The 13,419-nt window shown below is 41.3% G+C and overlaps 1 protein-coding gene across 7 annotated transcripts in view; it reads left to right on the plus strand.

Annotated features, from left to right (window-relative positions):
* The window catches only part of LOC307174904 (uncharacterized protein), a 636,196-nt gene that overhangs the window by 571,201 nt on the left and 51,576 nt on the right, over positions 1–13,419 (plus strand). For 6 of the 7 annotated variants that reach the window (XR_013824198.1, XM_079899417.1, XM_079899421.1 and 3 more), the window contains one exon: positions 6,734–6,823. The gene's annotated coding sequence lies outside the window, so the exon portion shown is untranslated. The remainder of the gene's footprint in view (positions 1–6,733; positions 6,824–13,419) is intronic. The other variant, XM_079899420.1, reaches the window with a different exon arrangement.

Genomic DNA, 13,419 nt, shown 5'->3' on the forward strand with positions numbered 1-13,419 from the left:
AAGATCCTCAAAGAATTAATGCAAGAATAACATCCAATTTGAAAAGAGCAAAAAAAAATTTAGAAACAAAACAGAACAAGTCACCACAGATAAGGAATGGCAAAAGTGCCCAAGCAAAGGATCCTCCATTCCTGGCTCAAAGTCCCCGCAGAAAGCTCATCACCTCCCCAGCCCAGCACGTGGATGAATTTGAGCGCCCTCTAGGGATGCCGTGTCTTCCAGCTCTCACCCTATGCAGTGCTCAGCCCTGAGCAGAACGACTCTGTGGCAATCAAAGGACAGTCTCACAAAATCGTCGCCAGCAGAGTCATGCCGTTTCACCTGATTCAATTTTTTATCATGGGCAATAAAATTTGAAAATATTGACTCTTCTCCTTCCAAGTCGGATGTTCCAAATATGAAGAGAAATGAGCATCACCTGATTTGCACTCAGGACGGTTACTGATATGGATCTGGTCCCCTGAAACCCACCCTGAGATAGGGATCATGAGTAAGTGATTTGTTCAGGACCTACTCCATGGAGACCCTACAAGGGAGTAGGGGGAGCAGGATAGGAAACGAGAAGCCACAAGACCCAGGTGCAAGTTCAGACAAAGTCTCAGCCTGTTCTCATGTAAATTTGCATCTAAGTGATTTGCCTGCCCTGAAGTAGGGGAACTGGGTTTTCACACTCCTGTACCTGTCAGTCACTGGCATAAACTCCCAAGCACTTTCCTCTGTCTGTGCCTATGGCTAAGGCAGCTACCACAGCCCCGCAGGGAGATCTCCAAAGAAGTCCCAAGCTGTTAGAAGCAAAAGTGCCCAGAAGCCCAGGGAGGGAGTCACAGAAAAGGTAAAAGGCATCTCAGGGGGTTTAGCAGAGCTCAGGTATTCGTCTGCTGGAGTTACCTTTTCTTGAGGTCAGCAACTGAGATGGTTCGTGACGATTTTACACTTCCAGAAGATGAACTGGACCAAGAATAGAAGGAAAACACAGCATAAAATGTTTAGGTTTCATTCATGTGTGCAGCGAGTGAAGGATGTGCCATTGCTGTAAAGCCTGAATATTAATAGGACGACTTCAGGCAGGAACAAATCACTTAGGTCTAGATAAACTACAGAACTTATATTTGGTTGAAATTATCATCCAAACAATGGCTTTCACAAGCAATCTCATCTGTTTCTGAATTATTTGAAAATAATGCAAGATGAGTTTTGGAAGCAACTGATAGTTTTAGAAATTATAAAGATATATAATCTTTTATTAATTTTGTAGATGTACTTCAAATAACACTCTTGTGATTAAGAAATCTGACAAAATAATTTCAGCAAATGTGTTTCATTTGCTTAGCAAATTATTTATGATTTTTAGCTCATTGACAGGCTGGGATTGAAACAATATAATTTAGAGTCTAGTAATATTGATATCTATAGATAAAATTAGTGCACAGCAGTTTGAGACTTAATAACTTAGAATAAAAGTAGAGTTATGGATTGGAGTTTTCAGAGTTTCAACTTGTGTGCCCCAGGCATCCTTCCTAAAATAAAAGAGAGTAAAAGAAAAAAACATTATCAAAATATGTGAGTTGCTTTGGTGACCATGGACAACTCCCTGTAGTGACTTTGCCAAAGTACTGGCATAATGAATATACCCTTATATTAATAAGGGTGTGTCAACCTATGGCTGACAGAAGAGCAGTGACAACGTAGCATGGATGTTCCCAAGTCAGGCTGTAGAGAGGACACAAGGAACTATGATGAAGGCAATTGGTTAAGGTTTTCATTTAAGGCTTTTTATAATCCAACTAAAAAGTAAACATTTTCCATTAAGAAAACAGGCATAAGAGATTAATATTTTAAAAGAACCAACTATAAGTCCTGGGAAATAAAAACATGGTCAGTAAAATTGTTTTAAAATGGATTGATTCAAGTTCAATAAACTCCAGATCGGACAGAGTTCAATTAAACTGGTGAATTAAAGTGGACATCAATGAATTGGAAGCTCTCTGAGGATTTTACCCAAAGAGAGATTAGAAGATTAAAAAGTATGAAAAAGAAAGTAAGAGATATGGAGACTAGATCGAACGGCTCCAATATATGTCTAATAAGAGTTCCCAAAGTAAAAAGTAGAGGGAATGGAGAAGCAATATAAAGAAACAATGGTCAAGAATTTTCTAGCATTAAAATAGACAGGAGTTTTTAAAATCAAAAGCAAAATAAGAGGAAGAGATATAAATACACCCCTAGATAAGCTGCGATGATGATGCAAAAATCAAGAATACAGAGGAAGCATAAAAGCTATAAGAAAAGACAATTAAGTTGCTCTCAAATTCTCATAAGCAACAACAGATCTCAGAAAACAATGGGATGGCATCTCTCAGTGCTAAAGGGACATAATTGTCACCTGGAATTATATATTTACAAACCTTCAGTCATAAGTTATGGCAAAATAAATACATTTCAAGACTTAAGAAACAGAAAGCCTACCATTCACACATCCTCACTGAAAGAATTACTGAAAAATATATTTCAACAAGAAAAAAAATTGAACACACAAGTTCGTTATACAGAAAACAATAGTGAGTTAAAAAAAATGACCAAAATTTGTCTGTAAATATAATAATGAAACTATTTGTATTAAAAATATGGAAACAAAGCATTAGAAAACAATAACAAGAGAGGCAGAATAAAAGAACAGTATGTAATAAAGTGTGCTAAAGCCTTTTTCTACTTTTTCTATGTTTGAAAGAGAATAGAGAGATATTAAAATGCATAAATACACAATTAATACATATGTTCAAACTTAAGAGTAACCATTACAAAAAATATAACTAACATTGGCTTGCCAAACAGAAGGGAGAATAAGAGAAAATTAAGAAAATGTTATCAATTCAGATGGCAGAAAAGGAGATAAAAACAAATCCAAAAAGAGTTATGGTAAGCAATAAAAATTAGATGTAGAGATAAGGGTAAACAGTTCAATAATCATACAAAACATAAATGCATTAAATTTGTCTGGAAAAAAGATAATTATAGGAATTTGGTTTTTAATCTATATATATGCTGCCTGTTAGAGGTACACATAAAATAATGTAACACAGAAACCCAAACCTAGGAGGAAAGATGATCCATCAACATAAATATTAGACGAAAGATATGAATTACCAGAAATACAGATCAGGCTTTGTGAAAGTTCAAAAAACAGAGAGACTAGAGAGAGAAAGAACCCGTGAAATACAGCACTACATCAGGAAATTCTTCCTGGAAGAGGAGACATTTGAGTTGAGTCTTGAGGAATGGATTGGATCGGGCTTGGTAGGGATGGAAAAGAGCATCCATGCTGAGGAATTATGGGATTTGTAAATGGAGGGGTTGACAGCCATATGGGACTTGCCACATTAGTTTTAGGCAAAAGGAGTCACTGAAATTTTATGTATCAGGAAATAACATTATAGTCTCAAATTCCAAAGATTTTAGGTATCAATGAGTAGATGGAAGGAGGGCTATGAGAAAATGAATAAATACACACTTTGGGAGGTTCCTGATGTCACAGACTTCCAGTACAAGTTTTGGAGATTAACATGCTTGCAGGTCCAATAGAAAGTGACCTATTTTCCTAGAACTTTGTTTTTCAGCAGGACAGTTGGGAGCCTGGGTTCTAGTCTTGCTCTACTAATATGGTACAGGGTGTGAACCAGATTCCCATCCTTAGGAAATCACCGCCATGTGGCATTTCCCATACAATTCCTCCTTCCTCTAGCTTTGGTAGGGGCAGGATGAATTAGAAAAGTAAAGCTCTAGGAGCAGAGAAAAAGATACCTTAAGCTCCTACCATCTTCAAGAAACCATGTAAGCACTTCACTTCTGTATTGTGGGAGAACTATCTAAGATTGTCCTCTACATCCGTGATTATGATTTCTTAATCGTTATTTCTGTTCCTCATAGTCTACAACCAGATTTTCATCTGGCTCTGCATTTTTATTTTCCCAGAAGTCTTTTTTTCTCATTATCTTTTTATTATGATATGTTTTAAATACGTACAAGAATAGAGCTATTATGTCATCTGTAAGTATTAATGGTTAACTGTGTATCTCTAAAAGGTGACTCCTCTTTTGAAGAAATATCAACAATTCCACAATCATACCTAAAACAGTTCACGATAATGCCTTAGCATAAACACATATACAGTCAGTGTTCAGATTTTTCCAAACATCAGGTTTTTTTTAAACAGTTGGTTTATTTGAAACAGAAATCAATTTGGTTGATATGAGTCTTAAATCTCTTTTAATTTGTCGATTTCCTCTATTTCTCTTATTTTCCTTGAATGTTTATGTGCTTTGGTTTTTTGCTGTTGTTTTGTTTTGTTTTTCTGTAGAAACCAGGTCATTTGTTGTGTAGCATTTCCTACACTTTTGGATTTTGCTGATAGCATCCTTATGGTATCATTAACATGTTCCTTTGTCCCCTGTGCTTCCTGAAAATTGGTGTTTGAGCTAGAGCTTCATCAGGGTCAGAGTTAGAGTGAAGTTCTAGGAAAATAGGTCACATTCTAGTGGACCTGCAAGCAGGATGATCTACAAAGCTTGTACTGGAAGACTGTAACATCAGGAACACCATGAAGTGTATATTTATTCCTTCTCCCACATTCCTCCTTTGTGTGTTTGCGTGTGCATGTACATGCATGTGCACATACATACATAAGCAAGACTGTTTCAAAGGTGTTTATTTCCATCAGGACATACATAAATATCTGGTTGTCTCTCATATTGTGATGTTTGCCTTTTATATGCATTGTCTGACTCCATTGCTTGGATTCACTAAAGCTTTAGAGATCACAAAATGGTTTAACTCTGTCATTCTTTGAATATCAGCTGAAATTCTTCTATACAGGGAAGCCATTTCTCCTCAACCCATTATCCGGAGGAAGAAATCCTAAAATAAAAGCAGGATACATGTTTGATATTTTCCCTTTATTTTCCAGATTTTAAAGCAATAAGGTGATTCCCTAACATCTTTCAAAAGTTACTGATGAGTTTTCCATTATTATTATCATTATGAACACATGCATTGAAACTTATTTGATATGTTTTAATCCATTGCAATTATTATCCTTCTGGTTGACCAATTTGTCCCATCTTTAGCCGCAAGAACTTATTCAGGTAATCTCCTAAGTACTTTGACACATCTCTAGTAGTATTTTATAGCTTCTTTGCTATCTAGTATGACAAATTATTTTAGGCTCATCCTGAACCTTTTCTTCCTCAGAGCTGGAATCAATCAGTTCCCCAAGAAGCTCTGGGTCCTCTCAGTGGTAAATGGTATTAGAAATGACAGTCTGAACACTAGGAATGCTCACTGCTTACTGGGCTGGTCATTACTTCTCGGTCTTCTTAGTCAACAGATAGGAAAATAGTTTAAGGTAAAATACAGTTCACAACGACAATTCAGATACAGAGTTTTTACTTAACCTCATCCAGGTAACATCTTTCTCTCCTTTCAATCATGCCAAAAATCTCCGTTTTCAATGTCAATAACAGAATCACTCATTTGATTTATTCCATGATACACACACAGTCTCAGAATAACAATACTAACACTACTATCACCAGTATGATTACTGAATAGGATTTAAGATATTTTGCAGTTCTTTTTGTCTCTAGAGAAGAGACAAAATTCCTTTACAGACGTAGAAGTACTGTGTTTTAGTGTCGCTTGGAATGGTCCCTTTCTGCATTGTTATACCAACAACTGGATCTACAGTTAGGTTGATTTGTTTCGTTTTTCTGAAAATCTTTTTCAAGTTCAATTAGCTTTATTACCATCTCATCTGTTGACTTTGCATCTCATTTTCTTACCTCCCTTTCTTTGCTTATTCTTGTTTCAGAACGGCCATGCTTTCTGAAATGCATGTGTTAGGTAAATGGTCTTCTGTACCCTAACGATAAATCATTTCTGCTTCAGGACTCTTTGAAAGGCCTCATTCTGGTTGTCGTTTGCTTTGTTTTCTTTTTTGCTATTTCATCCTTCAACATGGTTCTTTCCAGAGAAGCCTAGTGTTTATTAACAGAGTGGATGCTTGCCTTGCCTGTCTCTTCTCCAACGTAGACACTGGATTAGGCATAATAATTGTTAATAATTATTGAGGCCTTGCTATGCACTAAGTATGAACTAAGAACCAAATACTATGTGCTGAGGACTAACTTAATCTCCCTTACAGCCCTATGACATGGATATTGCTATCTCTGTTTTAGAAATGAGAGATTCAAGGTGTGGAACACTTTACCAAAATAGCATAGCTATAGCAGGTGCCAGAGCCAAGAAGAATCCCTTCTCAGAGTTAAGTCTAGACGAGAGACTGATGTTCACCTCCGTGACCCCAAATTCCAGCATCTACTGTATTTCCTACTGCTCTGATTTTAGGCCTGCCTTTAAGGCAAAGAATGTAATCCCTAGTAAAAGTGAGAGTAAGTTGGGGGTTTTCACTCAACCAAATGCAGTTCATAAAAATCTGTAAACTGCTGTCTGCTCCCAGCATTCCCCATTCCCAGGGCTCACCTTTTCTCCATCCTTGTTCACAACAGCCCCCACGATGCAGTACATGACAGCCAGTCCCTCCCTAGGTGGTATATGGAAATTATAGACTCTGAACAGAACAGAACTGATCCAGTGGAAGTAGGAGATGGTGGGCAAGACCCTGGCCCCTCAGAAAGGGACCTGCCAGTTTCATGATTGTTCTTCCTATTTATCCCCCCAGCAGCTGGCACCATCCCTTACAGAGGGGACAGTGAGCAGGACCTGTGCCACCCAAGAAGCCGAGAATTCTGGGACCATTTTGGCATGCCAGGTAGGAATACTCAATTATCAGGCAATGTTATAAACACTTGCATTGGTAAGAAAAAGAGGTCATGAGGCAATAAGTACCTGGTCAATCTTTCATCAGAATTGTAGTTAGGGAAATTTCCCCCAAAACGTTAAGATGATTGACTGTTCCTATTTTCAGAACTGTTTTTCTATAATTTCATTAACATTCACATGGGAACTGGGAGAAAAATCTTTAAGAGCCGATTGCCTGAGGCCATTTAAAGTAGAAGTCCTCTATATGTTAAATAATTTAATCTTCACAACAAACCGACAAAGCAAAGGTTAATTTTCCATGTTGTCAAGTAAGGAAACTTCAACTGAGAGAAAATTTGGCCAAGGTCACATTGCTATTGAGCAGTGGAGGCTGCATTCCAGAGTGATGCCACTACACCACCCTACCAAGAAGCATCCTTTTGTCTAGAAGGAAAGCTTTCCAGGGAATATTGATCCCCGATGTCCAAGAGAGAAGCAGTTTTGAGCTTCCAGGTACAAGGCCTCATATGCTGTTAGTTATCTACTTAATCTCCAGCCTGCTTTGGAACAAGGCACTTTAATTCACAAAGACTGCCCAGCCCTGATTGTGGTGATGTCCTTAATGTCACCTACACTTCTCCACGTGCTTGAGCCCCTCAACACCAGGTACTACCTACCTATGGTCGCAAGTCTTTTCTTCCCAGTATCAAAGCAAAACACTTCCCTATCCTTTGTCAGTCTAGCTCCCACCACACTGAGCAGGAACCTGTTTTTCCTTTACCCAGTGAGATTTCACTGTGAGAAAGCATCATCTTTGATGAAAGAAAGACACATGCAATAAACCGTGGCTACTCTGGTCTTAGGCTGGTTAGTTTCCCTTGCAGGACCTCAGTTTTCCCCAAATGAAAAATAAGGGGCACATCCTACTTGTTCTCTGGTAGGTGAGGTCCTTCCCGAGGAGAATTCTGTGCCTCAAGGTACAGAAGGGGGCAATTTTAGGAGGAAGGTGCTTTCATGTCAGCCCTCTGAAAAGCGTGTTCCACTTGGCTTCAACCCAGCTGGTCTTTTCTGGTTATTAGGGGCTACGGCAAAACCATGTTAGCTTCCCCATTCTCTCCCTAAAGGCATCGGGCATATCAACAAACAAGGACAGGGGTTCCACTGAGAGAAGATAAATATTGGAATGTGCATTTGTTCTATATACAGGAATTTAAAGGCCATAACGGGCCTGCTTCTAAATGAAAGCAATAACTATGCAACCTCGAAATATTGGGGCCTGAACTTCCGCTTCCCCTCCCTTGACCCTGGCTCAGACTCCACCCAGCACAGGCACAGTATGAACGGCAGCTGCTCATCCCAGTGTGCTCAGCCAATGCGTTCAGTGTCTGCTGGTAGAGCTCTGAGTACTCAGGAATGCACTCCCTCATTGCCTGGGGTGGAAAGCCCAAGGACCAAGGTCGCAGTGAGCTGGTGGCTGGGCTAAATCTCCAGCCAAGAACAGCTGGTTCTTTGGCCTCCTCCCCCTTCCACAGTGCATATGACTCACCTGACTCGCGTCCCTCCTTAATTCCTCAGCAGAAACTTCTCAATCGATTTAACTTCTTTTTAATCAGGTCAGATAAAAATGTTTTTAATTAACTGCCCTGGATTTTATGCTGCACACCCAGCTGCTTTGTGCAGGCTGGCAGGTCCCATCTGTCTGTGTTTCAGCAGGCTGCTTCTGCATTCGTACTCCTTTCCCATCCTTTTGTTGAGCAACCCTTGGGCACTCACATTATTCTGGGTGCCGAGGAGACAAGACACATGAGGAACTACAGTCCAGAAGGGGAGGCAACACATCAACAGAGAACTCAGATTATATCCACAGGATGTGAAAAACCAGGAGGGAGTGATGACCACACTTCAGAGAATCAAGAAAGTCTTCACAGAGTAGATAGCTTAGTGCCTTAAGAACTATATTGTCCAAATGGGGGGGTGATTATTTTGTAAAAGGCAGAGAACAGAAACCTTCCTAATGGTAACCAAAGGAAGGAAGGAATAAATAAAATACTCTTCCTGTGTAATGAACAAAAAACTTGGACTTGACAGACTTCCCCTTAGGGTCTGCAAATCCCCTCTATCAAGACTGAATAAACTGTGTTCATATGTTAGTGCTAATTCCCCACATCTGGCCGGCACCAAGTTCAAACAGTCTCCAGGGAAGGGAGTTTTGAAGGAGGTGTGAGTGACAAACCCCACTTCATCTTTAGGGCACTTTGTGGGAAGGAGCTTTGGCAGAGTGACCAAGAGGCAGGGGGGAGGAGGAGGGATGAGAAAGGTGTCTAGATGAGTTGATTTCTGCTCAGGCACCCAGAGGTGGTAAGGGTGGAATGAAAGCAGCCCAGGAGTCTTCCTGTGGAAGCCATTTCCTGAGTGTCTTCAACCAGCTAGCTTCGCAGCCCAGAGCTCAGCATTTAGCCCAGCTCGTCAAATGATCTAACCTCCGCTGCCTTCTAGATCAAGACAGTGACACTCCTCTGGTATCTGCCTTTTCCTGAAGGCTGCAGAGAACCTCAAACTGAACTAGATGAGGAGGAGAGGAGGGGAAGGGGAAGAGACAGAGGGAGAAAAGAAAAAGTGTCATCTCTATTGGTTTCCACTGTAAAAATTTGCAACCAACTTAATGGCTTAAAACAATACAAATCTGTTACCTCACGGTTTCTGTAGGTCAGACATCTAGCACAGTGTGACTGGGTAATCTTCTCAGTGTCTCATAAAACCAAAGTCAAGGTGTCATCAGCCAGGCTGGGCTCATATCAGGAGGGTCAGTGGGAGAACCCACTTCCAGGCTCGTTCAGGTTATTGGCAGTTCCTGGTGGTTGTATGACTGAGGTCCCCAGTTCTTTGACATGAGAAGCCAACATGGTGTGTTGAGTGCTTCTTGTGCTTTCAATCTCTGACTTCCTCCTCTTCCTCTGCTTTTAGGGGTTCATGTAACTACATTGAGTCCACCCAGATGATCCAAGATAATTCTCCTATCTTAAAGTCGCTGATTAGTAGCCTTAATTCCTTCTGCAAAGTCCTTTTTTCCCTGTAAGATAACATATATGTAGGTATGATATCTCATCACATTTGCAGTCCCAGGAAGTAGATAATAGAATCTTCTTGGGAGTCGTAAGTTTACGTAATATACCATCTTTCTCCACTTGAGTGTTCATCACCATGCTATCTAACCTTATTTTTTTTTTAATCTGTGCCAAGAAACTTTGCTCTAAGACATTGTCTTGACCTTTAAGGAATATCCACCTTAGTTAGGGAATTTAAAACAAGACACAACAAATAATCACAGCAATCATCACAACCAGTTTATCTGTGACACCTAATAGTTCACAGCTGTCTACCCGTATTCCCTAAATACCGTGTGTCATTCCACCTTCTTGCCTTCTTTGTTCTTTTGTACTTTTCCATAACCCTCAAAAAGCCAGGCTTCATGATTTTGTCCAGATATCTCCTCCATAAAGGCCTCACTAAGGTCCTCCCAGGTCTGACCTATTGAAATGAATGTGCCCCTCTTACGGGATGACTGGCAGTGTACTTTCGAGTGTCAGCACTTGTCATACTCACCCTGAGCTCTAGCATGTTGCTGACGTTCCTGTCTCCTCCACAGTCAATGCACAGGAAGCCCTCATGGCTTACACCCACTCCCTAAACTTGGCAATGAGTTACGCTAATGAAGCTGGTACTGGATGGAGGAGATGAGTTATCTGTAGGTCACTATGGAATGTCTGAATCCTCTCAAGTCAAATAGGATATTCAATTCTGATCAAGACTTGCCTCAATATGATAGTCAAGACCTTTATCAATAGTATTAATATAGCTGGGGGGGAAAATGCATGTTCAGAAGCAGGATCTGCATGATCCTTGGAAAAGAGAGTGCAAAAACCGAAAGTCAGAGAAGTGTCCAGGGGCCCCTAAGCTGGGATGGATCGCCAGTGTTTTTCCACCTTGGATAAGACATCCCTCAAGGATCCTTATGCCCCTTCCCTGAGCCCGGAGCTCAAATTCTCTGACAAATAATTCAGCTTCCGGTGCTTTGTTGAGGGAAAAGTAAATATACCATCGTAAATAAATATATCAATAGTCTAAGCTGCGCACCAGTCTCCTGTGAGCTTTGTTTGCTTGAATAAGTCCTTGAGAACTTAGAAAAATGCCAGCTGCCCTAAGAAAAGTCAAATGTGAAGGACTTCACACCAAACAACTGCATTGATAAGGGGTCCTGTTGGGCGGCCGATCTACTTGTCGTCAGTGGGTTTTCCAAAACTGTGACTTGCACATTTCCCCATCACCAAGAGGCTGCTGGGGAAGAGCCCTGCCGCTGGGGGTTTGGGATATGAAAGATCACCCCAAACATCTCTGCCTTCCCTTTAAGGAGGTGGAACTTGTGCCCCTCCCCCTTGAATCTGACCTGGGACTGGGACTGTTTTGACCACTGGAATGTGGAAGAAGCAATCCTGAGACTGGCAAACTCCAGGCACTGAGGACACCTGAACACTTCCAACTCCACCTCTTGGAGATCCAGGCTGACCATGTAAAATGTCCAGGGTAGAGAGAGGCCATGTGGAGAAGACCCAGAGGACAAGTTACCACATGGAAATAGAAGCCTCATGGAGTAGCACCGAGAGTCCAGCCCCATCTGACAGCAAGTACATGAGAAATCCCAAAGAGACAGTAGGGGAACCAGCCAGCTGAGCCTCAGTCAACCCGTGGAATTGTGAGATATCATTAAGTGATTGGTGTTTAAGCCACTAAGTTTGGGGATGGCTTTTTAGGCAAAAATAGATCATCAAAACACCGTGTAAGCCAGTTCTTCAATCCTCCTTTCAAATGAGCCTAATAACCTGTTCACTAGATTGAGTGAGTTCAAAGCTTTACTCTGTAGATCTCACTGAATTCTCTCCTTCTGTTTGAGACCTATTTAACAGGGAAGAAACTGAGACTCAAATTAGTTAAGCAACTTGCCCAACATTGCATAGTTAGAAGGAAATTGAAAGAGATGCAACCCAAATGCTGACTGCTGTGCTGTTTCCCATTCAACAGCCCAGCGCAGGCCTGACACTCCTCTCCCGCCGCACTGTCTGGTCTTCATGCACGCTCAGCAATGGGCTCTGAAAGATTTCTCAGAACACGCACCAAGGAAGCCGTCATAAATGCAGGGACAGCCGCTCCTGATCTGTAGTCCCCATAGCTTCTAAAACGGCACTGAGCACACAGTGTGGACCCAGTAAATGCCTGCTGTTGAAAACACAGATCCATTGATTACAATAAAAATAGAGCAGATTGAAAATTTCCAGAAATGGGCCCTACCCTAAGGTTTGTTTCTTGTGGGGTTTATTCTGGTCACTCTTTCTGCAGAGGCTTGTTGTAGGGAGAACTGTTTCCATGCATTTCCTAGATTAATATAACTAAGTCTCTGATGCATGAAGTGAGTTGTTGCAAAAAATTTATTCAGCTTCCAGAGTTTTCTAGAAGAGGAAACCCCAGATCACAGGCCCACCTTTCCCACACCAGCTTTGCCCTGAAGCGCATAGCCTGAGATTGGGGTTGCATATCCTTAGCTATTTAATTAAATTGACAAAGTCAGTTCTTTTTTCGTAATCAGTACTGTGATTATGTCAGTTACCAAAGCCTGCAGTCCTTTTTCCAACTTGACAGGGTAAGAAAGAGAATAGTGCAGCCCATTCATATGGAAGCGCTGCTGTGACATATGTCCCCAAGTAGGACAGGAGACGAAAGTTCCGATCTCCTTCTGACATGAACTTCATTTAGGGTCTGGAGTAAATCAAGACTGAAGTGCACATATTTATTAACCACTTGCTGTGGGTGAAGCACTCTGCTTGCTAAGTGCTAGAAGAAATGATAATAATAAAAAAACATCTAACGTATACATTATGTTTATCAGCTTAGAAAACATTTTCTCATATCAGCTCATTCAATCCCCATAATGTTCTTGAAAAGCAGATAAACTGATCACTGTTTTGCAGAAAACTGAGGTCATAAGAGGCTATGTGATATGTCCATGGTTGCTCACCTAGTACCCAGCGGGGCCAAGACTTTAAGAGGATGTGGTGATTCTACGTTTATCACCCTTTCTAGGATGTGATGAACTGGCAAATGAACAATGTATAACAGAATCAATATATGCAGATGATAAAGGAAGGAAAAGATCGTGCGGTCTGATCGTGGGGTCTGGTTAGGCTTCTGGGATTCGGGCCGGGTTTAGAAGACTAGCCTGCCCACTGAGTGTGTCTGAGAGCCGTGGGCTGCGGGGCTGAGCAGCAGGGCTCCTCATGGACGCTGAGACCTTCCTTCCATCTGAAGAGCAGGTTGGAAAGTCCTTGAGGCTTCACATCCCCTAGACACTGCATCCTACAGACGAGCCAGGAGACGCTGTGATTATGCCCTTCCCACAGAGGAAGACCTGAGGCAGCAGGTCATCCAGGGCTGCACAGGTGGAGCCACCTGAGGCCCCTCGAGAATTCTGCCTCCCAAGCCATACTGCTACTTGCTGCATTTTCTTTCAGAAGCCCCAGGGCCTTAGTGATGCAGCCTTGTTAAATACATATTCTC

This window comes from Stenella coeruleoalba (assembly GCF_951394435.1).
Source record: "Stenella coeruleoalba genome assembly, chromosome: 16".
Classification (NCBI taxonomy): Eukaryota; Metazoa; Chordata; class Mammalia; order Artiodactyla; family Delphinidae; genus Stenella; species Stenella coeruleoalba.